Genomic DNA, 26186 nt, shown 5'->3' with positions numbered 1-26186 from the left:
TAAATTATTCGTTGCTCAGTTTTCTTTATTGTCCAATTCTCACATCCATACATGACTACTGGAAAAACCATAGCATTGACTAGACAGACTTTTGTTGGCAAAGTAATGTCTCTGCTTTTTAATATGCTGTCTAGGTTTGTCATAGCTTTTCTTCAAAGGAGCAAGTGTCTTTTAATTTCATGGTTGCAGTCACCATCTGCAGTGACTTTGGAGCCAAAAAAATAAATTATCTCACTGTTTCCATTGTTTCCTCACCTATTTTCCATGAAGTGATGGGACCAGATGCCATGATCTTAGTTTTTCTGAATGTTGAGTTTTAAACCACGTTTTTCACTCTCCTCTTTCATTTTCATCAAGAGGCTCTTCAGTTCTTCTTCGTTTTCTGCCATAAGGGTGGTGTCATCTGCATATCTGAGATTATTGATATTTCTCCTGGAAATCTTGATTCCAGCTTGTGCTTCATCCAGTCCTCATTTGCATGATGTACTCTTCATATAAGTTAAATAAGCAGGGTGACAATATACAGCCTTGACATACTCCTTTTCCTATTTGGAACCAGTCTGTTGTTCCATGTCCAGTTCTAACTGTTGCTTCTTGACCTGCATACAGAATACTCAGGAGGCACATAAGGTGGTCTGGTATTCCCATCTCTTTAAGAATTTTCCACTGTTTGTTGTGATCCACATAGTCAAAGGCTTTGGCATAGTCAGTAAAGCAGATGTAGATGTAGAAGTAGATGTTTTTCTGGAACTCTTGTGCTTTTTCAGCAATGCAACAAATGTTGGCAAGTTGATCTCTGGTTCCTCCACCTTTTCTAAACCCAGTTTGAGCATCTGGAAGTTCATGGTTCACAGACTATTGAAGCCTAGCTTGGAGAATTTTGAGCATTAATTAGCTAGCGTGTGAGAGGAGTGCAATTGTGCAGTAGTTTGAATATTCTTTGGCATTTCCTTTCTTTGGGATTGGAATGAAACCTGACCTTTTCCAGTCCTGTGGCCACTGCTGAGTTTTCCAAATTTGTTGGCATGTTGAGTGCAGCACTTTCACAGCATCATCTTTTAGGATTTGAAATAGCTGAACTGGAATTCCATTACCTCCACTAGCTTTGCTTGTAGTGATGCTTCCTAAGGCCCACTTGATTTCACATTCTAGGATGTCTGGCACAAGATTACACCATTGTGATTATCTGGATCTTGAAAATCTTTTTTTGTATAGTTCTTCTGTGTATTCTTGCTGTGTCTTAATATCTTCTGCTTCTGTTAGGTGCATACTATTTCTGTTCCTTTATTGTCCCATCTTTGCATGAAATGTTCCCTTGGTATCTCTAATTTTCTTGAAGAGATCTCTAATCTTTCACATTCCATTGTTTTTCTCTATTTCTTTGCATTGATCACTGAGGAAGGCTTTCTTATCTCTCCTTTCTGTTCTTTGAAGCTCTGCATTCAAATGAGTATATCTTTCCTTTTCTCCTTTGCCTTTAGCTTCTCTTCTTTTCTCAGCTATTTGTAAGGCTTCCTCAGACAACCATTTAGCCTTTTTGCATTTCTTTTTCTTGGGGATGGTCTTGATCATTGCTTCCTGCACAATGTCATGAACCTCCATCCATAGTTCTTCAGGCACTCTGTTTATCAGATCTAGGTCCTTGAAACTATTTGTCACTTCCACTGTATAATCATAAGGGATTTATGTCATACTGAATGGTCTAGTGGTTTCCCCTACTTTCTTCAATTTCAGTCTGAATTTGGCAATAAGGAGTTCACAGTCTGAGCCACAATCAGCTCCCAGTTTTGTTTTTGCTAACTGTATAGAGCTTCTCCTTCTTTGGCTGCAAAGAATATAATCAATCTGATTTCAGTATTGATCGTCTGGTGATGTCCATGTGTACAGTCTTCTCCTGTGTTGTTGGAAGAGGGTATTTTCTATGAGCAGAGCTTTCTCTTGGTAAAACTTGGTTAGCCTTTGCCCTGCTTCATTTTGTACTCCAAGGCCACATTTGCCTGTTACTCCAGGTATCTCTTGATTTCCACTTTTGCATTCCAGTCCCCTGTAATGAAAAGGACCTCTTTTTGGGGTGTTGGTTCTGGAAAGTCTTGTAGGTCTTCATGCAACCGTTCAACTTCAGCTTCCTCAGCATTACTGGTCAGGGCATAGACTTGGATTACTGTGATACTGAATGGTTTGCCTTGGATATGAACAGAGATCATTCTATCGTTTTTGAGATTGCACCCAAGTACTGCATTTTGGACTGTTTTGTTGACTATGAGGGCTACTCCATTTTTTTCTAAGGGATTCTTGGCCACAGTGGTAGAATAATGGTCATATGGGTTAAATTCACCCATTTCATTTTAGTTCACTGATTCCTAAAATATTGACGTTCACTCTTGTCATCTCCTGTTTGACCACTTCCAATTTACCTCGATTCATGGGCCTAACATTCTGGGTTGCTACACAATATTGTTCTTTACAGCATCAGTAACTACATCCATCACCAGTCACATCCACAACTGGGTGTTGTTTTTGCTTTGGCTCCATCTCTTCATTCTTTCTGAAGTTATTTCTTCACTCGTCTCCAGTAACATTTTGGGCACTTACTGACCTGGGAAGTTCATCTTTCACTGTCCTTCTTTTTGCCTTTTCATACTGTTCATGGGATTCTCAAGGCAAAAATACTGAAGTGGTTTGCCCTTCCCTTCTCCAGTGGACCATGTTTTGTCAGAGCTCTCCACCATGACCCATCTGTCTTGGGTGGCCCTACATGGCATGGCTCATAGTTTCATTGAGTTAGACAAGGCTGTGGTCTGTGTGATCAGTTTTCTGTGACTGTGGTTTTCATTCTGTCTGCCCTCTGATGGATAAGAGGCTTATGGAAACTTCCTGATGGGAGAGACTGACTGTGGGGGAAACTGGGTCTTGTTCTGATGAGCAGGGCCATGCTCAGTAAATCCTTAATCCAATTTTCTGTTGATAGGCAGGGCTGGGTTTCCTCCCTGTTGTTTAACCTGGAGGCCTCACTCAATGCCTCCAGCCCTGCAATAGCCTACCACTGACCCACACCTCTGCCAGAGACTCCTGGACACTCATGGGCAAGTCTGGGTTAGTTTCTTGTGTGGTCACTGCTCCTTTCTCCTGGGTCCTGGTGTGCACAAGGTTTTGTTTGTGCCCTCCAAGAGTCTGTTTCCTCAGTCCTGTGTAAGTTCTGGCAGCTCTATGGTGGGGTTAATGGTGACTTCTTCCAAGAAGGCTTATGCCACACATAGGTCTGCTGCACCCAGAGCCCTCGCCCCTATGGCAGGCCACTGCTGACCCATACCTCTGCAGGAGACACTCAAACACTCAAAGGCAAGTCTGACTCAGTCTCTGTGGGGTCTCCTGGTGCGCAGAAGGTTTTGTTTGAGCCCTCTCAGCATCTCTGGCAGGTATGGGGTTTGATTCTAAATGCAATTTTGCCCCTCCTACCATCTTGCTGGGGCTTTTCCTTTGCCCTTGGATGTGGGGTATCTTTTTTTGGTATGATCCAACATTCTTCTGTCCATGGTTGTTCAGCAGCAAGTTGTAATTTTGGAGTTCTTGCAGGAGAAGATGAGCACGTATCTTTTTACTCTGCCATCTTGTTTTAGCAAGGTCTTCGGGTTACAGCAAGGTTTGGATTAGAGCAAATAATATGAGTAGCTTTCACAGAACAGATAGATGACTAAATTGTACTCATATCAGAACGTGAATTATAAATAAAATGGTGGTTAGGGAATCACAGCCAGGTGGAAAATGGTGCTGATGATAGATGAACAGACATATGCTCTGCTTTATATCTAGATTGTGATCACCTTTCTGGGAGTTTTTGGCAGTGACTGATATGTGCAGTAATGTAATATAATGAGGTTAGTTTGGTTGGTCTTTCAGAAGACAGAAAAACAATATCCTCTGGAGATTTCACTTAGGCAGTTAGTCAGATATTTGATGTCATGGCTAGGGAAGGGCCACTTTGCATAGACTGTGGAAGTGAACAGGCTTTCTTTAAAAACTTCAGCAGGTGATGTCTCATTTGGAGTAAGCCAGGACAGCTCACCAGCTTCCTTTGAAACCTGTTAAAGGGTGTGTTTCAGTTAAGACTTGGGTAGGATTTACTAAGAGCATGTTGACCTTTAGGAACTTCATTTAAATCCCTTGAATAATTTAAAATCTAATAAGAAAAAATGTAGCAATGCGAGATTTGTGGTAACTCTGATATGAGAGTTGCAAAAGTGACTTATCAATGACTTCATTGAGAAAGGGTCATTGAGATGATAACTTTTTTATTTAGCTCTAATACCAACACATAAAGCAGAAGGCCATTCTTGACAGGAGTTTCATGAGTGAAGTTGGGAAAGCAGTATTAGAGACTTAATGAAGAAATATCATCTCGAGATGTAATGGAAAGAAAGCAAAAGCACATAAAGAATGTGATAAAGATATTCAAGAGAAATAGAGGTGAGAAGGGAGAAATATAAAATAATGGAGAAAAGGTTTAAATTTATAAATAAAATTTGAGAAGGAATTTTATGATTTATCTGGGGAATTTTGTAAAACTGCAGAATTTAGTATCTGAGGAGAGACTAAAGATTTTGAATTTCTAACAAGCTCCCAAGGTGAGGTCAGAGCTGCTGGGTTTTGGAAAAAAAAGTTTGAGTAAAATGGGAAAAGTGAGATAGAAAACAGAAGAAAGGAGAATAATGGGGCGAGACAAAAATAATAGAGTTCATTTGAGGTCATTGCTCTATATCTATTCTGCTGTATCTTGGTTAGTTCTTAAATGGCATAAAATTTCTGATTCACTTACAGTCTTTTTAGTGATGATTTTTTAGAGGGAGCTTGAAGTTGCTATTTGTAGGAAAAAATGAAAGTAGGAAAAATCAGACATGTACAACATTTTGAAGGACCCAATGTTCTTTTTCTATTTGCATCCCCAGGAGGCTTCCAGAATCCCAGCTGTTTCCCCAGTGTGGTTCTCCAGCCTGGCACATACTTCCTCCTCGTTAGCTAAGTCTAAGTTCCTTGCATTTTTGATGGAAACTTTGGCCTTATAGAAAGCATTTAATTCAGTGAATTCACATGAATTTTTAATAACTATCATGCATTTAATCCTGTTGGGGAACTTGCATTTTAAAGAAAAGTTTGCTTACTCAAGAGTAATAAATCTTAAATAGCACATCATATTTGGGTGAGGCTAACTTTCCTCATCCTCATAAATAATCTCATGGACCACTATTCTTCTAGGAATAGGAGATGTAACACTCTCCTGGTGCTCTTACATAGTTTTCTCAAAGGATTTTCAAACATTCTGAATTTTTACTTTTTTATAGTAGTACAAAGAAGTTAAGATTTTGTTTACTCTTACTTTTAATATATATTATGAATAGATTCAACTCAACCTAGGTTTAAAAAAAAACATGGCTATTTCTTTCTGAAAAATTTATATATTATGCTGTTTTATTACAAGTCTCTTCCAGAATTTGTTTTGGTAACAGAATGAGGTCTACCATCACCCACTACTTCTGATAATAATAGTGACTTCCATGCTGCACATATTTCAGTTTTTGTTGTACTTCTGCCACTGCTCCATAGTGAGAAGAGCAGATGATTTCTAGCTATTGTGTGGCTTTTTCTTCCCTTGGACTTTCTGGTGTGCTCAGTTACAGCTCTGTGTCAGATGTTTTCCAACTAAACAACAATTACATTGCTTTTTTTCTTCAGTTCTGTGGTGGATGTCTTAGTCACTGGCATGCAACCAAGCTGGAATGAAGTCTCAGAGATATATTTCAACTTGCAAGGTGATCATGAAGGTTGGCCTTGTATTTGCATAAGGCAGTTTGTATTTTCATATCCTTTGTCTATATGGCTTTACTTGCCTGATGGAAATCAGCTGCCTCTTAATGTGTGTGATTTCACCCAACTATTATTTTCAATTTTGGTATTTTCCAGGCAAAAATTATATTTGGGCATAGAAAGTATATTAGCCTGCTTTTGAGCCACCTATCAGGGACCTTGTTTTAAAAAAAGTGATAAGGGAAGAAAATGAAGCTGAAATCCATTCAGTAGAGATAGTAAGCAGTCTAGATATCCTGGTTCATTTTTTTTTTCATTCTTCAAAATTATTTATCATCTTTCTTTTATGACTTCCTTCTTTTTGTTTTCTTTTTCTTTTTAATTTTAAACATATCATGGGTATACAGTGCCTGCTTTAAATTAGAAGAAGTTAGAAATAGCTTTTAAAATCACCATACCCATATAATCCCCACCAATATTGTTATATCATTGGGCTATGTTGTCTGAGAGAATTTAGACTATTCTTTCAATTATTTCTTTTAAAGCTTATATCTTTTCTCATTAGTTTTCCCAGGATTATGCAATATAATTGAAAGTCATCACCAGATCTTATTTACTTGACAGTTACTCTCAAAACATATATAATGCACAAAAATCCTAGAAACATGGACTACCTTTATAAAAAATCTTTGTGAATTCACTTTAAAGTTTGCCAACTTATGCTATGAAGCTCTGGTCCAAAGCAAAGCAGCTTAGCTGATATATTTATTCTTGCCTCAACTGTTGCGTTTTATGACTAGGTGAAGTGTTTTCAATTTTTGCTTTCTTTCTCTTCCTGTTTGCATAATTGCTTACTTTCTCTGTTTTGTAATTTCATCTCTTTCATCTGTACATAGTTGAGAGAAATAGCTGTAAGAAAAGGGTTATTTCCTATTTTCCCCAACAATCTACTTTTCAATTATTCAGGTTTCCAAAAAGAAGAGCACGAAGTAAGACATATGTACTAATTTTATTCAATGAGTGTGTGGGGTGCCATTTTACAGAAACAAATGTGAGGATAAAAGGCAAACAGGGCAGAGTGCACTGCAGAGTTGACAGTTTTACTGGAAAGTACAGCTGGTTACAAGGGTGAGGAATCTTCTAGGGGAGAAGAAGAGTTTATCTGCATTCTTTCCATTTCCTATCCATTGTTGGTAAAAATTCATTCTACAGGGCATTAACATTTTCACGTGATGTCATCTGGCTCTTCCAAACAGTCATTGCAGAAGTCAGGTTCCCTATGGTTATAACAACCATGGCAGGCTAGCAAACAGGTATGAACGAGCAGCTCTGTTGGCTTGTAGGTCAGGTGTGAAGAGGGTTCTGCACATCTCATCATCAGAGACAATAGGAAAGCTCCAGAGTGGCAAGCTGGCAGTGTGCACAATTAATATTGAGGAAAGGCTGTGTTTTGCTTGGCTTGAGAGGAATGGATGGGGAGAAGCCAACTGAGCTGCAGAATGGTCCCCCATCATTTGTGATGAAGAACTCAGAGTTCTACATGCTTTTATCCATTGAAGACTGAACCAATCTTCCTCTCTATGTGGGGTCTAAGAGTGTCTTCCATTTTTTATTGGAAGAGTGTATTCCATTTTTATTTATCTATTTAAAACACTTTCCTGAGGGTTAGTTTTATATTCTGGATTAGTTCAAAGCATTGTGATACTGCTTCTCACTCCTTTCTAGAGGTGCCTCACATTCAGATTTTCCTGTCTAATCATTTATCTAAATTCTTCAATGGAACTTTCTCTCCTCATGTGTTCATTAACACCTTCTCACTTTGCAGAGTCCAAGCAAAGAGTTTCTGTATAGGGTCAAATAGTATCTTAATCAGTTCTGGCTGCTTTAACAAAATACCATAGACTTATGTGTGAGGGGGTGTCTTATATACAGAAATTACTTCTTAAAGTTCAGGGACTGGAATTCAGGACAGGTTGTCAGCATGGCTGGGTTATGGTAAGGGCCCTCTTCATTGTTGCAGACTGTTGAGGTCTTGTGTTCATGTGGCAGAAAGTGATCGAGCTATATGTGTGGCCTCTTCTTGTAAGATCACCTGATCACCGAAAAATAACATCATAATGAGCACTAGGTTTCAACATATGAATTTTAGGGAGACACAAGGATTCAGTCTGTAACAAACACACTCAATTTGACCTAATTGATCTTTTCAGTTACCCCCACATCGGAAAGTCTAAAAATGGAAATGGTATACTGCATTTTTACATAGTGCTTACCAAATATATAAAAGGCTTATGATTTGAAACTCAGTAGAATTTCAAAATATATATTTCCAGTTAAAATCACTTCTGCCTTAATTGAAGGACTGACTAGAAAGAGTGCATTATTATTATAGAAAATTTGAAAAAGAATAATAAGGTATTTCCTTATCCTTCTATTACCTTCCTCCCTCCCCTCAACCTAGGGTCAAAGTAAATCTTATGCTTCCTTGTTTTAAGGAAAAAGGAATTTATTTCCAGTTTTACCTGTAGCAGACTGTGGAATTTATTCATATGCTAAGCCATGGTTCTTTTGGACTTTCAAACCACACAATGTATAAATCAAATCATATCTTTTTGAGATGTCTTTTTGTAGATAGTTAGGTTAGCTTGTGCTTTAACTGACTCCCACATGTTGCATGCACAGTTTGGCTTCCTTGGCGTGTTCTGACGATAGGAGGAAAGTTGATAGGAGTGGCGATCACAGACTCACTCAACCTGTCCCTTTCAGAAAATGCTGTTAGACCTTTTCCTTTTACTGAGCAAATCCTCTTATGTCTTTGAAGAAAGAAGGTGGTTCTCCCTGCCTGTTGAGCAAGTTCAATTTAAAACCTTGTGGGGAGAATTTCACAGCATGCAAGCAGAAACAGTTTTATTGCCTCTATTTTCAGAATCTCTTTTCAAATTACAATAATATGCCCAAGAAGAATATGAGAAAAGACAATCTTTGGGGGGGCTAAAACAGAGCTTTTATCTTTTAAACCAAAAATATAACTAAAGAAATCACTTGGCTTATAGGAGTTTATTTTCCAATTTTAAATTCTATATTTCAGGAAATTTTACAGTCTTGTGGATGTGAAGAAAGAAATGCTTGTATAAAGAAACTGTTTTGTATAAAAATTGAAACTCTTTATAATCTTTTATTCAGATTGACAATCCTCTCAATTTACCACCTTTGGAAATAGATAAATTTTCATTTCCACAAGAAAGATTTTTAAAAGCTATTGTATTAATGTGCACTTAAATTTCCTTCATTTCAAATGTATTATATAGTACTCATTTTTATTATTCATTATGCTTAAGAAAAGCTTCGTTTAGCTCTTGTGTTTCATAATCCCCTAAGAGGTTTTCATTCATATTCTTAGGGGAAATTAAAGCATTTATATTTGTATCAGCATGATTGAGGATTATTATAACTCAAATAAGGATATGATGCCAAATATTGGTTTACATAGAATAGCTTACTTTTAGTTTCTTACTGTTTCTTACTGTAAAATTAAAATTAAATTAAAATGTTTCTTACTGTAAAATTAAAATTTGTTGCTTCTAATATTTAGCATGAGAGCTGGGCCTAGCAATTGAAGTTAGATCAATCTCTGTAGAACTCAAAAATTGTTATGAAAAACTCACAGTGAATTAAGCAACATGGAAGATAACTACTTTTGCATGTTTGGGAATTGATGCGTTGATTAATGCATCAACTAATTTCATGCATAATCTACTTCCTAACTGGAATTCTTTGAGGATTCTGGATAATGTTTACATATACACAATTAATGATGAATTTATGCAGGGGAAATCAGGTACTAATGTATTTGGCTATGAGAGCAATTTCTAAGTAGATAGTCACTTCCTTTGTTGGTACATTCTATAGTACTTGATAGGCTTGCAAAACTGTAGCATAAAAATGAAAATCTGTATTTAGAACTCTGCCCAGTTCTCTGCTATTTTACTGCTAACACTTTAATAACTCGCTCTGAAATGATTTCTCTTTCGTGTTTAGGATAGATGAAACAAACTGATTTTCTGTTTAAGTACTTGCCCATTTAAAAAAATGAAAACAGACATATTACAAATGCTAAAAGAAAGCTCACTGATACCTTAGCAAAAAATGTAATATTAAATAGTTTTTGGCTTTTTGAAGAAAAAGGAGCACTTAAGATATAATCAAAATAGTATTTTTAAATTAGTCATGAAAAAGTTTTTTTTTTAATGCTTTAATTTTTTTAAGCAATTCTCCCTAAGTTGATTCACTAATAACTAAGATCTATAGGATATATTTTAAAGTCTGAAATAAGATGAGATAAACATCTCTAGGCAACTAAAATAGTTATCTTAGAGTGTAAGAGAACTGACACTCACCCATAAACAGAAATCCAGGAACTTAATAATTAGAAGGGGGAGGCATCATAACTACAAGGCAAATATCTACATCCATCTATCCATATTTTAAAGTGAGATTGGTTATTTCGCTCCTCAGTTGCTTGCCTATTAGAAACCACCACTAAGAGGGCGCTGGCACCACTGGGGGAAAGTGATATGATACAAAGAGAGGGAAAAAGCTGAATAGATGCTATAAAGAGAGGAGTAAAAAGTGTTTCAGGTAGCTGGAGACTGGGTAGTATAAGGATAAACAATCTATGGATGGGCCCAAAAGTTCTATGGGGTTTTCCCATCACATCCTATGGAAAAACAACAATGAACTTTCTGGTAAGCCCAGTAATAGCCCCAGGCACCCCTGAGAACATCACTGAATTATGTTGCAGTAATACTTTGTCCACCTCATGCGAAGAGTTGACTCATTGGAAAAGACTCTGATGCTGGGAGGGATTGGAGACAGGAGGAGAAGGGGATGACAGAGGATGAGATGGCTGGATGGCATCACCCACTCGATGGACATGAGTTTGAGTGAACTCTGGGAGATGGTGATGGACAGGGAGGCCTGGCATGCTGCAATTCATGGGGTCGCAAAGAGTCAGACAGAACTAAGCAACTGAACTGAACTGAACTGAAATGAACAGGAAAGTGAAGGTGTTAGCTGCTCAGTCGTGTCCAACTCTGCGACCCCATGGACTGGGGCCCACCAAGCTTCTCTGCTGGAATTCTCCAGGCATGAATACTGGAGTGGATTGCCATTACCTTCAGAGGATCTTCCCTACCCAGGGATTAAACCTAGGTCTCCTGCATCGCAGGCAAAGTCTTTACCATCTGAGCTAATAGGCAAGTGTATAATAGTAAAAACTTTGTTTTAAACAAAAAAAAAAAGTTTATTTATTTTGGTAAATTCACTTTTAAATACAGTATTCTCTGACCGTGCCAACTATTTTTTCCAGTATTAGATAATGCCTTTTAATTTTTTTAGCAAATAAGAAGCTTGATTAGATAGATATCATCACTCAATGAGATCTTATTTCAAATCCTCCAGGTTAGCAAAACTTAAAGTCTGAAAATACTAAGTGCTTAGGCAATATAGTGTAATGCAAACTCATAACATGCTAATTGGAGTCCTGAAAAACAAGAAAAAGCTAGTAAACTGGAATGTGTATGTGCAGAATTATAACCACCCATAGAGAAAGATCATTCATGTATTAATGCATATGGAAAAGAGTGTTCTTAGCAGCACTTCTGTAATTGAAAAGAAAAGAAAGTGGAGGAAAAAAATAGTCATCAAAAATAAGGCTGATTTTTAATAAATTATAGTACAATTACTCAATTGTATACTTTAAAGCACTGAAAATAAGAGCTATATGTAAAAAATATATGTATCTTAAATAATATTGAACAGAAAAATAAGCTTATAGAAGATTAATTGCATTCTGATTTCATTTTTATAAAGTTCACTGCAAGCTGAACTAAATAATATGATGAGGTTAGTGTTGTGGCAAGGTACAGCCACTTCTCCCTTGAACGATGTGACGTGGCTTTGAACCATATGGGTTCACTTACATGCAGCTTTTTTCAATAGTAAGTAGTACAGTACTACATAATTAGCAAATATAGAGCCACAGTTACAGAGGGTGGTCATCCCTAACACCTGGGTTGTTCAAGGGTCAACTATTGTTGAAACATACTCTGTGAGAAGAGACCTAATTTCTGTGTATAGGAAGTTTACTCCAAGTGAAATCTCAGATATGGTTTGCAGGTGAGTTTTTATTTTTATATGAAAACATTGTTTCACTCCACCATCTTCAGTGATGAGAGCTTCTCTGTTCTACAATTAGTTGATAATGTGTGCCTGAGTTCATGTTTGGTTGCTGACTAATATTTGACTCTTTGCAACCCCATAGACTGTAGTTCACCAGGCTCCTCTGTCCATGGGATTTCCCAGGCAAGAATACTGGAGTTGGTTGCCATTTCCTTCCCAATGGGATCTTCCCAACCTAGGGGTCGAACCACATGTCTAACATCTCCTGCATTACCACTGATGCCACCTGGGAAGCCCATAGGGTTGCATGGACCAGTGCAATTAGTAGACACTAAGAGTTATTAGAAAGAGAGATTAATATTATTTGTATTTATTTTAAAAATAAAGTTAAAAATTAAAATCTTTTGTGTAGATTAACAAGGGTATCTGCCTTTATTCCACAGATGAGATTTTCCTATGCCTAATGTAGCTCCTGATCTGTTGTAAGGAAAAACTGGGTTTCTCATTATACAGAAGAGCAACTTTCACTACAGTGCTTTGTAGTTTCTATCATCTCATCCATGATTTCATTAACCACTAAATTCACCCTCATATTACATGTGATATGAATAATGTAAACATCAGTGATGTACCAAACCTTGACTGAAATGTCAGTTCATTTCTACATGTAAACTGTAATAGTTTGCATGTAGAAATGAACTGACATTTCAGTTTACATGTAAACTGTAGTAGTACAATATTACATAATTAGCAAATATAGAGCCACAGTTACAGAGGGTGGTCATCCCTAACACCTGTGTTGTTCAAGGGTCAACTATAGTTGAAGCATACTCTGTGAGAAGAGACCTAATTTCTGTGAATAGGAAGTTTACTCCAAGTGAAATCTCAGATACGGTTTGCAGGTGACAGTTGACATGTAAACTGTAATAGTTTACATGTTTACAGAATAGACTATTCTACGTGTAGAATAGTCTCTTTCTTGGGTATATGATGAGGTTAAAATAGTACATGTAACAAGAAATCTGTTTAAATTTTAAATTAACAAGATTCTTTAGCAGTCTACTCCCAGGTGGCTCAGTGGTAAAGAATCTGGTGCCAAGCAGGAGATGTGGGTTTAATGCCTGGGTCGGGAAGATCTTCTGGGAAAGGAAGTGGCAACTTACCCCAATATTCCCATCTGGGAAATCTCATGGACAGAGGAGACTGGCAGGCTACAGTCCATGGGGTCACAAAGAGTCAGACATGACTTAGTGACTAAAAACAAACAAAATTAATGATGAAACTTGTCTACGTATGTACAGTATTGAGCTAAAGACAACATGAAGCCCTCATGATTAGGAAAATTTTCAAAATCTTAGCACCAAAAATATAAATAAAAACTATTATTTATTTCAGTTGGAATATCTGAAATTCAGTACAAAAATGTATGTTTTAGAATGTTTTCACTAAACTTGATAAATGTTCAGCAGGTGATTTTGAAGTTTCTACTTAGTAGTAAAAGTTAAAACATCAAATACCATTGTAGAAAGAACAGCATAATATTTACTAGTCACATACCTTGGTCAGGATCTCATGTTGGAAAACAATTCCTTAAATTTAAAAAACAAAGTGTATTTAATGTATTTGAGAACACTGTATTGAGTTTAGAAGTTTTGCTATATGGTAGGTATAAAATAGATTTCGAAAACCAGTCTCAGATTGCTTGACACAGACTTCCTAGTAATGAAACTTATAATTTCTGGTACATTAGCATTCTATGAAAAAACAGTAAGTTATTTAAAATACAGGTTTTCTTTCATAACAAAATATTTTAAGGTAAAAAATTGCAAATGTCATTATCAGTGTTAGAACTAGTTTATCTGAGATTGTAAAAATAATTTAATGTAGGTTTCCAGCTATAACTACATACCTATAATGCATTCCTTACATCATTCAGAGAAACAGTTCAGAAACAAAGACATGGAAACCCAAAGTGAACAAAATACTATGGGGTATCATCAGTATGGTTATTTTTATAAAAACAGGACCTTTACTAGCAAAATCCCTGAATATTAAGTAATGACATGGGTATGGCTTTTATATTTCTATATTAAAAAGGTTACCTGGATATTAGGGTAAAGAACAAAAATAAATAACAGAGTTAGACATAAATTGAACATTTTATTTTCTCCAAGCCAGCAGTTTTATATTACTTAACACTTTCTGTGATATAGTTGTCAGCCATGTGCTATCTACCAGATTGTTCTAAACTTAAAACAATTTGTCCCTTAAAAATGTATCTGTCTAACATAACTTCTGAAGAGGAAATACATTTATGTATTTCAAAATGTGAGAATAAAAAGTACTATATAGTGAATAGTCTACTCTCTCTGGCAGTCTCTTAGATATTCTTGCAGACTTTATGCCTTTCTCTTTTCACACAGAATTTAGCATATTATACAAGCTATTCAAAACTTAAATTTCTTTTAAAAAACACTAATCTTGGAGGTCTTTCCATATCTATACATATAATAAGTCATCATTCTTATTTTTAAAACAACAGCTTGTGATTCTTTATATGGATTTCACACAGTCAATTTACAACCCCCCAACTGGTGAATATTTGTAGTAGGCTGTGTCATTGTTCACACCAGTATCCATTTCCTGACTTCTGAGATCACATTTGTCTATTCCTTTCCAGCCACATGTCTTGTTTTGACCAGTGAAATATGAGTGACAATGATGTATCACTTACGGTAAAAACTTTAAGGGACAGTGAATATTCTTTGTCGTATTCTGTCTCCTTCCCCTTCTCTCTCAATCAGACAAGAGAACCAGTACAATTCCTTTTCAACCTGGAAAAAGGTACTCCTTCCGTGTGAGTATAATTAGGACCTGTGCTAAACGCTATGTGTGAATGAGAAACACAATTGCTAAAATGCACAAAGCATATATTTTTTCATTTGTTGCCATAGCATTACTAGATGATCATAATTGATATGAAAAACGATACCAGAGTTTGTGCACTACCATAACATAGACCTGTGTGTCGTTGTCATCCTGGTTAGGAAATAAATGGCAAGGATTTTTTTAAGTTGGAAGGATAGAGGTCTACATTAAGTTTTGGAGAAACAGTGATAAAATGGTAGTCTGCAGTAATTTGACAAGTCACTAACAACCTTCATAGTTTGGCGAAAAGGTTGGGAAACAGCCTATGAGTAGTGTGGGTTGTCTGTTAACTAGAAGAAGAAAAAAAAAGCCCAGAGCAGAAACTGCCAGTTTGAAAGGGAAAATGGAAAGGAAGATAGTCCTGAAAGTTAGGACTTGTGGTTTGTAAGTGGAAATTGTGTCTTGATTTCTAACAATAAAAGGCAAAATTAAGAGAAAAAGCCTGTGAAATCAGCCTTGTAGCAAAGATCATATAAAACCTATGGACCATAAAACAAGAGCTGGGAACAGATTAAGTGGCTAGCAGTAGATTCAGCGTGTTAGAAAGACAGTTTATTTTAAAAAAAGAAAGAAAGAAAAGATAGAAAAGAAAAAGACTAAGTGTACTTTTCTTTAAAACTCTGATAGCTCAAGGTAGGCACAGTTACATATACATAGAGCAGGATGTCTTAGGAAGAGTTGTGAGTTTGGCTATTTGTATTTACATAGTGCTAGTTGAAATCAAATCAAATCAGAGGTCAACAAATTATTTCAGAGAGTTATCCTATCAAGACAAATGCTAACCTGAACTGAAGTAGACTATTGTGTTTCTAACACTCTGTGGGCAGAAAATGGGCTGAGAAAGCTTTTCACCACTTAAAAAGTTGTCACATATCTTCTTCCATTATAGCCTAGGAAGATAATGGAAAAAGAATTGCCTCCCAGAGGGGGTACTTAAGGATCATGGATAACTGTGGCATGGGGACTGCTCTTAGGAAGACAAATCAAAGGCTTATTCCCCAGTTTCAGGACAAATGCTCTTTTCTGTGTATGACCAGCGTTAATTGGCCTTGCTAAATATGAGTAATTGTTGTATGTTTCTCGCTATTTCTCCATCTAAATGGAGGTGTTCATAGCAGAGTTGTCCTTATTTCACTAGTGTGTTTCTGGTAGAGAGTGTCCATCTGCACGTGGTAAATTGGAATGACTGAGACCTAGGGCTTCAATAGCAAAGAAGTAAATTGATGATGTGTTCTGGTAGTTGCCATTGGAGGGAGAGCAGTGAGTATCTGAGAAAGGAAACCAAAGGTTTGTCATCTGAAAAGAAGACTGGTCAGTGTAGTTATAGTTCATCAATATTTAACTTCCTACCATGGAAGAGAATCGTAATCAAATTCCTTCTCTCATTGGCCAAGTGCCTTGCTTCCCACCCCCCACCAAAAAAAAAAAAAAAAAAACAAAAAACCTAGAACTTATGTGGTCAGAATTTTTATAGCATGGGGTATATTTTGTCCTTTTCTTTTCCATCACTGCAGCCCTCACCATTTCCAGACAGTTCCTGTTTCATAAGTAGATGGATAAATTATTTAAGCAGAATCCATGTAAAACTTTACTGCTTTAAACGATTAAAATCCTCATGTTGTCTGTTACTTCAGCCTAATGTAGCCTACTCTGATATATAAGCTCTCTCCAGTTTTTTGCTCTAACAAATAAAACTACAATGACTTAACATACCTCATTCCGAAAATGTGTCAAGGGACCTGAAGTTTAAATTCTCAAAAGTGGAATTATCACTTTTTGTTTACTAGGTGTTTATGAGATGCTTATTTATTAACGCTTGACAGGAAAGTTTTGGTAGTACGTTTAAGATGGTGAATCTGGAAAGCAAACATTTTGAAAATGAGCAAAAATATTAATGTTTGTGAAAAAAACTCATACCTTGGAGAAAGCATTGTGTAAACTGTTGTTTAAAACAGTTCTATGTGATTCTGAAGCATATATAAATATGTATTATAAAAAATTTTATCTTCTATAAAGTTATAGATTCATAGAAATAGAATTTTCCAGCAAAGATTAAAATCTTCCATACAAAGAGTTTCAGTTTCAGTGGGTTTTGCACCTAATTAAAATATCTGTAACATCTGATTGTTTGAAAAGAACTATGTAAGAAAAGTATATATGCATTCACTAAGGAAATTAAGGTACTAAAGGGGGAAAATCATATGATAACATTTCTACATGTGTAAATCATATTTGATAAAGTTCAGCACTCTGTAGTAGAAGAAACTCAACTAGGAATATAAGTAATTTCCTTTACCTAATAGATGGTATCTAAGAAAATATTTGGTAGACATTATTATTAATGAAATACTGAAAACTTTCTGCTTGAAATTAGGAATAAGAGGATGATGTGAGCTTATGACATTTCTATTAAACATTGTATTAAAGATCTTAACAGTGTTGTAAGTCGTGAAAAGAAATGAGAGACAGATCTGCCATCATTAAGACGACAGGACTGTGATTAGAGAAAATCCAAAGAATGAACAAATAACTTAATTAAATTTAGCATGGTCACTGACTATAAGATCAGTATATAAAATCAACTGCCCACCTATATCAGCAATACACAACTAGAAATGACATTTCTAAAAGTTATCAGCTAAGTGGGGAAAATATTACCACTTTATAATAGATAAAAGCCAGGAAATTTCTAGGAATAAATCTAATAAAATGTATACGATATCTCCACATCATAATTTTTCAACAGCAGCATTACAGAACTGCAAGTGCTACCAGTCTATATAAAAAGAAGTGGCATACCATCAAAAAGAAAAATTAAAGTAGGCCTAAATATAGGGATTTATGATGTTTACTGATTACAGTGTTCAGTACTATAAAGATGTCAGTCCTATATAAATTGATATGTAGCTTTACAGTCATCTCAATAAAATGTCTACCTATTTTGCCTTTTTGGAAATTAACTAGTTGGTTTTAAAATTTATATGAAATGCAAAGGAGAATCATTTAGGTAACAGAAGATGAATTTGGTCTGTGCTGTAATTCTCACACTCCCAAGGAAGTGCTTTTCCTCCTCTGACAAAATGAGGGAAAATCCAATTTTCTTTGTCATCACAATTTGTCAAATTTTACCTCCCCTTCTCTGTTGACAGTCTCTGCAGTCCCCTTACTGTAATGCTAGGAAATCTTTCTTTTCTTGGCCTGGGGACTTTTAATTGCTTCAAAATGTAGTGTAGAAGGCATGGGTAGCTGAATTAAAGCTTGCTTAATGTTTTCTCACATCATTAAAGCCTGTATGAATTAAATAAAGACCTCCTTTGATCCAGTAGACAAAAGAACCTTCTTAGAGTTATACCTTTAACAAAATAACCTTTAATAGAACTAATATCAATACATCTCAGTAAGACCAACTAATTGATATCTCTGCTTCCAAGAATCCAAATGGCAACAAACAAAATTTACAAAGTCTGGACTTTAATCTTCTATTCATATATGACTCTTTCTTACTCTCAGTATGCCTTTCCCAATAATTTTCGATCTCATCAAACTCCTGGTCTCAAGATAAATTTCTGCAAAGCTTTCTCAGCCTTCTCATTCTGAATCAGGTGCTTCTCCTCTGTGTAATCTAGGGATGCTGCTTATTTCTCTCTCATGGATCATTGTAGTGTAAATGTTGTGTTACAGAAATTTCAAATGCAATACATTTGTATTCAGTTCAGCTAAGCTTCGGAATAAAACAGACCCCAGTGTCTCAAAACCAATACAATGTCTCAAAAACAACAGCGGTTTACTGATCACTCAAGTTAACAGTTTAAGGAAAATGTGTCTAGTTCTTAGGTATCTCATCCATGAACTGAGGCATCATCTACTTTTTCTAGGACAGGACAGTCACTTGCATTCAGTGGCAGGAGGCAATAAAACAAGAAATATGTACAGAGGAATTTCTTGTCTAGGTGTGGAAGTGCTACACATCACTCTGGCTATATTCCCTTGTGCAGAACTCAGTTAAGTGGTTCATTTAACTACGGTGTATCTGGGAAATATAGATTGGCTATGTGGCTAGCCAGGTGGTTTATGTTCAGTTCAGTTAATCAGTCGTTCCGACTCTCTGTGACCCCATGGACTGCAGCACTCCAGGCTTCAAGATCTGTCAAGAATAGAGAAGAATGCTTTTTTTTTTCTTTAATTGCAGAATAATTTCTTTACAATGTTGTGCTGGTTTCAGCCACATAACAAAGCAAATGAGTCATTATATATATAATCCCCTCATTCTTGAGTCCCATCCCACCCCTCCAGAATGTCACAAAACACTAGGCTGGGCTCCCTGTATTATATTATAGCAGCTTCCCACTAGTTATCTATTTTACACATGATAGACTATATACACACAGTACTTTCTCAGCTTGTCCTATCCTTGCTTTCCCCCACTGTGTCCACATGTCTTGAGAGAAGAATGCTTCTATTTGAGACTACTTTGGAAATGTCTTTGGGTTACAGCAAAGTGTTCAGTTCAGCTGGTCACTCAGTCATGTCCAACTCTTTGCAAACCCATGGACTGCACAATGCTAGGCTTCCCTGTACATCACCGACTCCCAGAGCTTGCTCAAACTCATGTCCATTGAGTCAATGATGCCATCCAACCATCTCATCCTCTGTAGTCCCCATCTCCTCCTACCTACAATCTTTCCCAAAATCAGGGTCTTTTCCATTGAGTCAATTCTTTACATCAGGTAGCCAAAGTATTGGAGTTTCAGCTTCAACATCAGTCCTTCCAATGAATATTCAGGACTGATTTCCTTTAGGATGGACTGGTTGGATCTCAATGCAGTCCAAGGGACTCTCAAGTCTTCTCCAACACCACAGATCAAAAGCATCAATTCTTCTGAGTTCAGCTTTCTTTATAGTCCAAATTTCACATTCATACATGACTAATGGAAAAAACCATAGCTTTGACTAGATGGACCTTTGTTGGCAAAGTAATGTCTCTGCTTTTGAATATGCTGTCTAGGTTGGTCACAGCTTTTCTTTCAAGGAACAAGCATCTTTTAATTCCATGGCTGCAGTTACTAGCTGCAGTGATTTGGAGTCCCCCAAAATAAATTCTCTCACTGTTTCTATTGCTTCCCAATAGTTTTAAGCCAACTTTTTCATTCTCCTCTTTCACTTTCATCAAAAGGCTCTTTAGTTCTTCTTTGTTTTCTGCCATAAGGTGGTGTCATCTGCATGTCTGAGGTTATTGATATTTCTCCTGGAAATCTTGATTCCAGCTTGATGTATTCTGCATATAAGTTAAATAAACAGGGTGACAATATACAGCCTTGACAGACTCCTTTCCCAATTTGGAACCAGGCTGTTGTTCCATGTACAGTTCTAACTGTTACTTCTTGACCTGCATACAGCTTTCTCAGGAGGTAGGTCGGGTGGTCTGATAGTCCCATCTCTTTAAGAATTTTCCAGTTTGTTGTGATCCACACAAAAGCTTTGGCATAGTCAGTAAAACAGAAAGCAGATGTTTTTCTGGAACTCTCTTGCTTTTTCGATGATCCCATGGACATTGGCAATTTGATCTCTGGTTCTTCTGCCTTTTCTAAAACCAGCTTGTGCATCTGGAAGTTCACAATTCACGTACTGTTGAAGCCTGGCTTGGAAAATTTTGAGCATTACTTTGCTAGCATGTGAGATGAGAGCAATTGTGTGGTAGTTTGAGCATTCTTTGGCATTGCCTTTCTTTGGGATTGGAGTGAAAACTGACCATTTCAAGTCTTGTGGCTACTGCTGAGTTTTCCAAATTGGCTGGCATCACCTCCATTAGCCTTGTTTGTAGTGATGCTTCCTAAGGCCCACTTGATTTCGCATTCCAGGATATCTGGCTCTAGATGAGTGATCACACCATCGTGGATATCTGGTTCATGAAAATCTTGTTTGTATAGTTCTTCTGTGTATTCTTGCCATCTCTTCTTATTTTCATACCATTTCTGTCCTTTATTGTTTCCATCTTTGTTTGAAATGTTCCCTTGGTATTTCTAATTTTCTTGAATAGATCTCTAGTTTTTCCCATTCTACTGTTTTCCTCTATTTCTTTGCATTGATTACGGAGGATGGCTTTCTTATTTCTCTTTGCTATTCTTTGGAACTCTGCATTCAAATGAGTATATCTTTCCTTGTCTCCTTTGCCTTTAGCTTCTCTTCTTTTCTCAGCTATTTGTAAGGCCTCCTTAGACAACCATTTTGCCTTTTGTCATTTATTTTTCTTGGGGATGGTCTTGATCATTGCCTCCTGTACAATGTCACGAACCTGCATTCATAGTTCTTCAGGCACTCTATCAGATCTAATCCCTTGAATCTATTTGTCACTTCCATTGTATAATCTAGTCATAAGGGATTTGATTTAGGTCATACCTGAATGGTCTAGTGGTTTTCCCTACTTTCTTCAACTTCAGTCTGAATTTGCCAATAAGGAGTTCATGATGTGAGCCACAGTCAGCTCCTGGTCTTGTTTTTTTCTGACTGTATAGAGTTTCTCCATCTTTGGCTTCAGAGAATATAGTCAGTGTGATTTCAGTATTGACTGTCTGGTGATATCCGTGTGTAGAGTCTTCTCTTGTGTTGTTGGATGAGGGTGTTTTTATGCCCAGTGTGCTCTCTTGGCAAAACTCTGTTAGCCTTTGCCCTGCTTCATTTTGTACTCCAAGGCCAAAATTACCTGTTACTCCAGGTATCTCTTGACTTCCTACTTTTACACTCCAGTCCCCTATAATGAAAAGGACCTCTTTTTTGGGTGTTAGTTCCAGAAGGTCTTGTAGGTCGTCACAGAACCATTCAACTTTAGCTTCTTCAGTATTATTGGTTGGGGCATAGACTTGGATAACTGTTTACTGAATGGTTTGCCTTGGGAAAAAGCAGATCATTCTGTCATTTTTGAGACTGCAACCAAGTATTGAGTTTTGGGCTCTCTTGTTTACTATGAGGGCTAGTCCATTTCTTCTTAGGGATTCTTGCCCACAGTAGTAGGTATAATGGTCATGTGAGTTAAATTCATCCATTCTAGTCCATTTTATTTCACTGGTTCCTAAAATGTTGATGTTCACTCTTGCCATCTTCTGTTTGATCACGTGCAATCTACCTTGATTCATGGACCTAACATTCCAGGTTCCTATGCAATATTGTTCTTTGTAGCATTGCACACTGCTTCCATCACCAGTCACATCCACAACTGGACATTTGCTTTGGCTCCATCTCTTCCTTCTTTCTGAAGTTATTTCTCCACTCTTCTCCAGTAGCATTTTGGGCACTTACTGACCTGGGGAGTTCATCTTTCATGTCCTATCTTTTTGCCTTTTCATACTGTTCATGAAATTCTCATGGCAAGAATACTGAAATGGTTTGCCCTTCCCTTCTCCAGTGGACCACATTTTGTCAGAGCTCTCCACCATGACCCATCCGTCTTGGGTAGCCCTACATGGCATGGCTTATAGTTTCATTGAATTAGATAAGGCTGTGGTCCATGTGATCAGATTGGTTAGTTTTCTGTGATTGTGGTTTTCATTCCATCTGCCCTCTGATTGAGAAGGATAAGAGGCTAATGGAAACTTCCTGATGGGAGAGACTGACTGAGAGGGAAACTGAGTCTTGTTCTGACAGGTGACCATGCTCAGGAAATCTTTAATCCAATCTTCTGTTGATGGTTAGGGCTGTGTTTCCTCCCTGTTGTTTAACCTGGAGGCCTCACTCAGTGCTCCCAACCCTGCAGCAGGCCACCACTGACCCATACCTCTGCTAGAGACTCCTGGACACTCATGAGCAAGTCTGGGTCAGTCTCTTGTGGGGTCACTGCCCCTTTCTCCTGGGTCCTGGTGTACACAAAGTTTTGTTTGTGTCCTCCAAGAGTCTGTTTCCCCAGTCCTGTGTAAGTTCTGGTGGCTCTACAGTGGGGTTAATGGTGATCTCCTCCAAGAGGCTTATGCCATACCCAGGCATATAATAGCCTCTAATATAAAGTTCAAGCAAATTCATTGTTTCTTGATGACAGTGAATAATCCAAAATGTGCTTAATTATATTTCATTATAGACCTAATGGGTGTCATTATATTTCATTTCATTCATTCTCTGAATCTGTAACATGTAGAATCTTCATTTTACTCATTTGATTATGGAGTCAAAGGAAGATCATTCAGCTCTTTGAGGGTACTAGCTCAGCAATATGCAAATGGACCTTTCTCCACTCCACTCAACTGCATTGTTTTTAAATCATTGCCCTCGTCTAGATAACAGTATCTTTTACATAATTGATTTTGAAAGTCACACTTACCACCACCACATTATGCTTCTTTATTAAAACACTTTCTAAAATCTAAGCAATGAGTTTTCAAAATTTATAAATATGCTATTGATATTCTCTTAATTTAGTCTCCAATATGAGTCTTTTTTTAGAGGCTCCCATTTCCTAGGGGTTGAAAATGAAATCCCAATATGGTGTTCAATGCCTTTCATAATCAGGATTGCTATCTCCAACAGCCTTCCCTCTTCTCTTTACCCCTCTCCTCTGTACTTCAGACACAGGATACTGTTCCCTGCCCTTGAATAAAATAGGCAATTTTCAGGGTCATTCTTTCCTTCCTCTGCCAAAAAATAGCCTTTTCCCTTACCCCTTCTCTGTCTTCTTGATATAGCTGTTCTTAAAGGTATAACTCAAATGTTATACATTTTGCAAGGCTTCCCTTTCTTAATACCAATAATCTCAATCAATCACCATTTCCTTTTTGCTCCCACAGGAAATGTTTATATTTGTTTTATACCATTTATCACTGCAGACTTGCATTGTAGTTACTTGTGAATGTATCTCTTTCCCTTCAGATAGCTGAAATTCTTGATAGTAGTTAGAACATCTTATCCACCTTTTTATCTCCAGTGTATGTACACAAATAAAATAGTTGTGGTATTGAATTCTAACAATCTGGGTACTTGTTTTATTAATGTTTTAAGAAAAAGCAAAAACCCAAAAATCTCTTATGTGTTTTTCTTTGATTCTTACAGAGAGACCTTAGAAATAGTTCTTAGGAAGTTTGAGAACATTTTGTAAACAAATATAAAAATCCACGTGTGAAAAGGGAAAAGAAAATATATGTTAATGTTAACAACCTAAATGAATCTTTTAGAATAGCATTAATCAAGTGTTGTAAATGGATATTGCTTATATACTGCTATAAAACCATATAACCTAAGCCACATGGGCTCCACTAAGAATATGCAATGAGTATTTTAAAATTCTATGTAGATATACTTCAGGATGTGAGTGATCTATATACCAAGAATATATTTTCTATGGTTATGAAGGAGGGCGAAAGAACTTACTAGAAAATATATGGATGAATACAAATTTGCCTTTGACGGGCTTATGCAAGAAAGACAGCTGAGGTAGTTTATCAGTTACTGACAAGTACTTTGCAAGTCAGAAGACTGCTTTTTTGACTCTAGAATTAGAGGTCAGAACAACCTTTGTTCAATGGAGAAGGCCAACTTTTGCCTTTTTCCAGACCCTTTCATTTCCTATATAGACTAATCTCTGCTTTAATCAAAGAGTATTTTACAAAGAGCTCCAGGTCTACCAGATGGTGAGTATAAAATACATCTTCCTGCCAAAGATGTATTATATATTGTCTGTTATATAACAGTGTGAGCTGTGAATAGCCCCTTGTCCCCTGAGAATCAAACTTGTACCACCCACTGCCTTGGCCTGGGGTTCTTCCTCTGTGACTCTGCCTGGTACTACAGTTTTCTGCTGTAGCTGAAGTTTTACCTAGAACTTCAGCTCTATTGTTTGCAGCTCGGATACTTTAACACTGTGTGAAGCCCTGTCCTCTGGGTGATGAATCCTTTTCTGCATCTTCAGTACTAACTAAAAGCTTACAGAGATAAGCTTTCAACCTCAGACCTGTTTTCTCCTATTACCTACTTTCTGGGCTCTGTGTCTATGATATAGGTTTTGGTTTGGACTTCAACTTCTGACTTGATCAAATTAGGGAAGGCTTTGTCTCTTAAGTCACTAAGCATTGAATAGCAGGACTCTCCCTTCCCATCTTATTTTCCAAAGAGCTAATCCTACAAATTGGGTCCATTTTCCCAGCTTGCTCTTATCTGCCTGTTTCTGCCCAAGTGGAAAAGATCTTAAAGTTTTTTGATCCAGTTTTGGCCTACATAAATGGTTACTTCAAAACGTTCCAATTTTTGTTTGCAGCAGCCACTCTTTTATTTGCAATTGAACATAATTTGTCCCTTGATTCCTCTTATGTGAGTGACCTAAGCCATATGACCTAAGTAATAATCATATGTGTTTTTGTGCATAATCACACTGCATGTTGCAAGTCTCCACACAGCATATGTAGACATATTTAGAAGCTTTCATTCCTGTTTCTGTAGCAGATGTGAGCTTGTCTGTTATTCTGACATATTTAATGCCTATTAAACTTGTAGCTACTTTCTTTTCTCCTCCTCCCTTCTCCACACAGTCAGGGTAAGGGTATTAAGGCAGCTGGCACAAAGGAAATATCACAGTATGTCAGATTATGATATTTTATCATTGAATTTTGAAAAAACTAGCTGTGTTTCCTTAGGCAAATCATTTACCCTTTCACTGCAGTCATTTCCCTTATCTGTAAAGTGGAATAATTATATATTTTATTCTGAGAATTTAGAATTGGACTCAATGTAAAGGACTTGTTACAAAAGCATATTAAAGGCTTAGTGGATGTTAGCTATGATTATGGTAAACATTTTAAATGTTTATTAAATAAATGAGACCAAATAAGAGATCATTAGAGTAGGAAAACAAAGGGAAATTATTGTTTATGGAATACAAACTAACACTACCTGTGCACATAAAATCCAGGAGGATATTTTGATGTAATGATACTTGAAGATTGAAAAGGAAAAAAATTGTATTGTTTATGTTAGAAAGACATTAGAAAAATAACTAAAAAAACATGTATAGAAGAAAGTTTCAGTAGTATAATATGTTGTCAAGTTGGAAAATTAAAGGTAATAATTACAGAATGGTGATATTTACATGGTTCCTCTTTTTAGTTCCTCATTTTCAACAAAAAATAAGGCATTTATTCATGAACAAAAGTACTTGTGTGGAAGTTGTGGGATCCAGCACTATATGCCAAGGGACCTATGAGGAGTCATATGAGGAGTCTTGCCCATCTGAGCATCTAGCAATAAGTAGACCTTAGGTGTGGACTGTGGAACCAAAAGAGAAGCAAACTTATAACCTCTTTTTCTAC

General features: G+C 36.8%; 1 protein-coding gene across 3 annotated transcripts in view; it reads left to right on the top strand.

The window, feature by feature from the left end:
- The window catches only part of LOC129659367 (uncharacterized), a 382363-nt gene that overhangs the window by 319924 nt on the left and 36253 nt on the right, over positions 1-26186 (top strand). The gene's annotated exons all lie outside the window — the stretch shown is intronic.

Source organism: Bubalus kerabau, chromosome 8 (genome assembly GCF_029407905.1).
Source record: "Bubalus kerabau isolate K-KA32 ecotype Philippines breed swamp buffalo chromosome 8, PCC_UOA_SB_1v2, whole genome shotgun sequence".
NCBI lineage: Eukaryota > Metazoa > Chordata > Mammalia > Artiodactyla > Bovidae > Bubalus > Bubalus kerabau.
The sequence above is the reverse complement of the archived record's forward strand: the minus strand, read 5'-3'. Positions and strand labels throughout refer to the sequence as shown.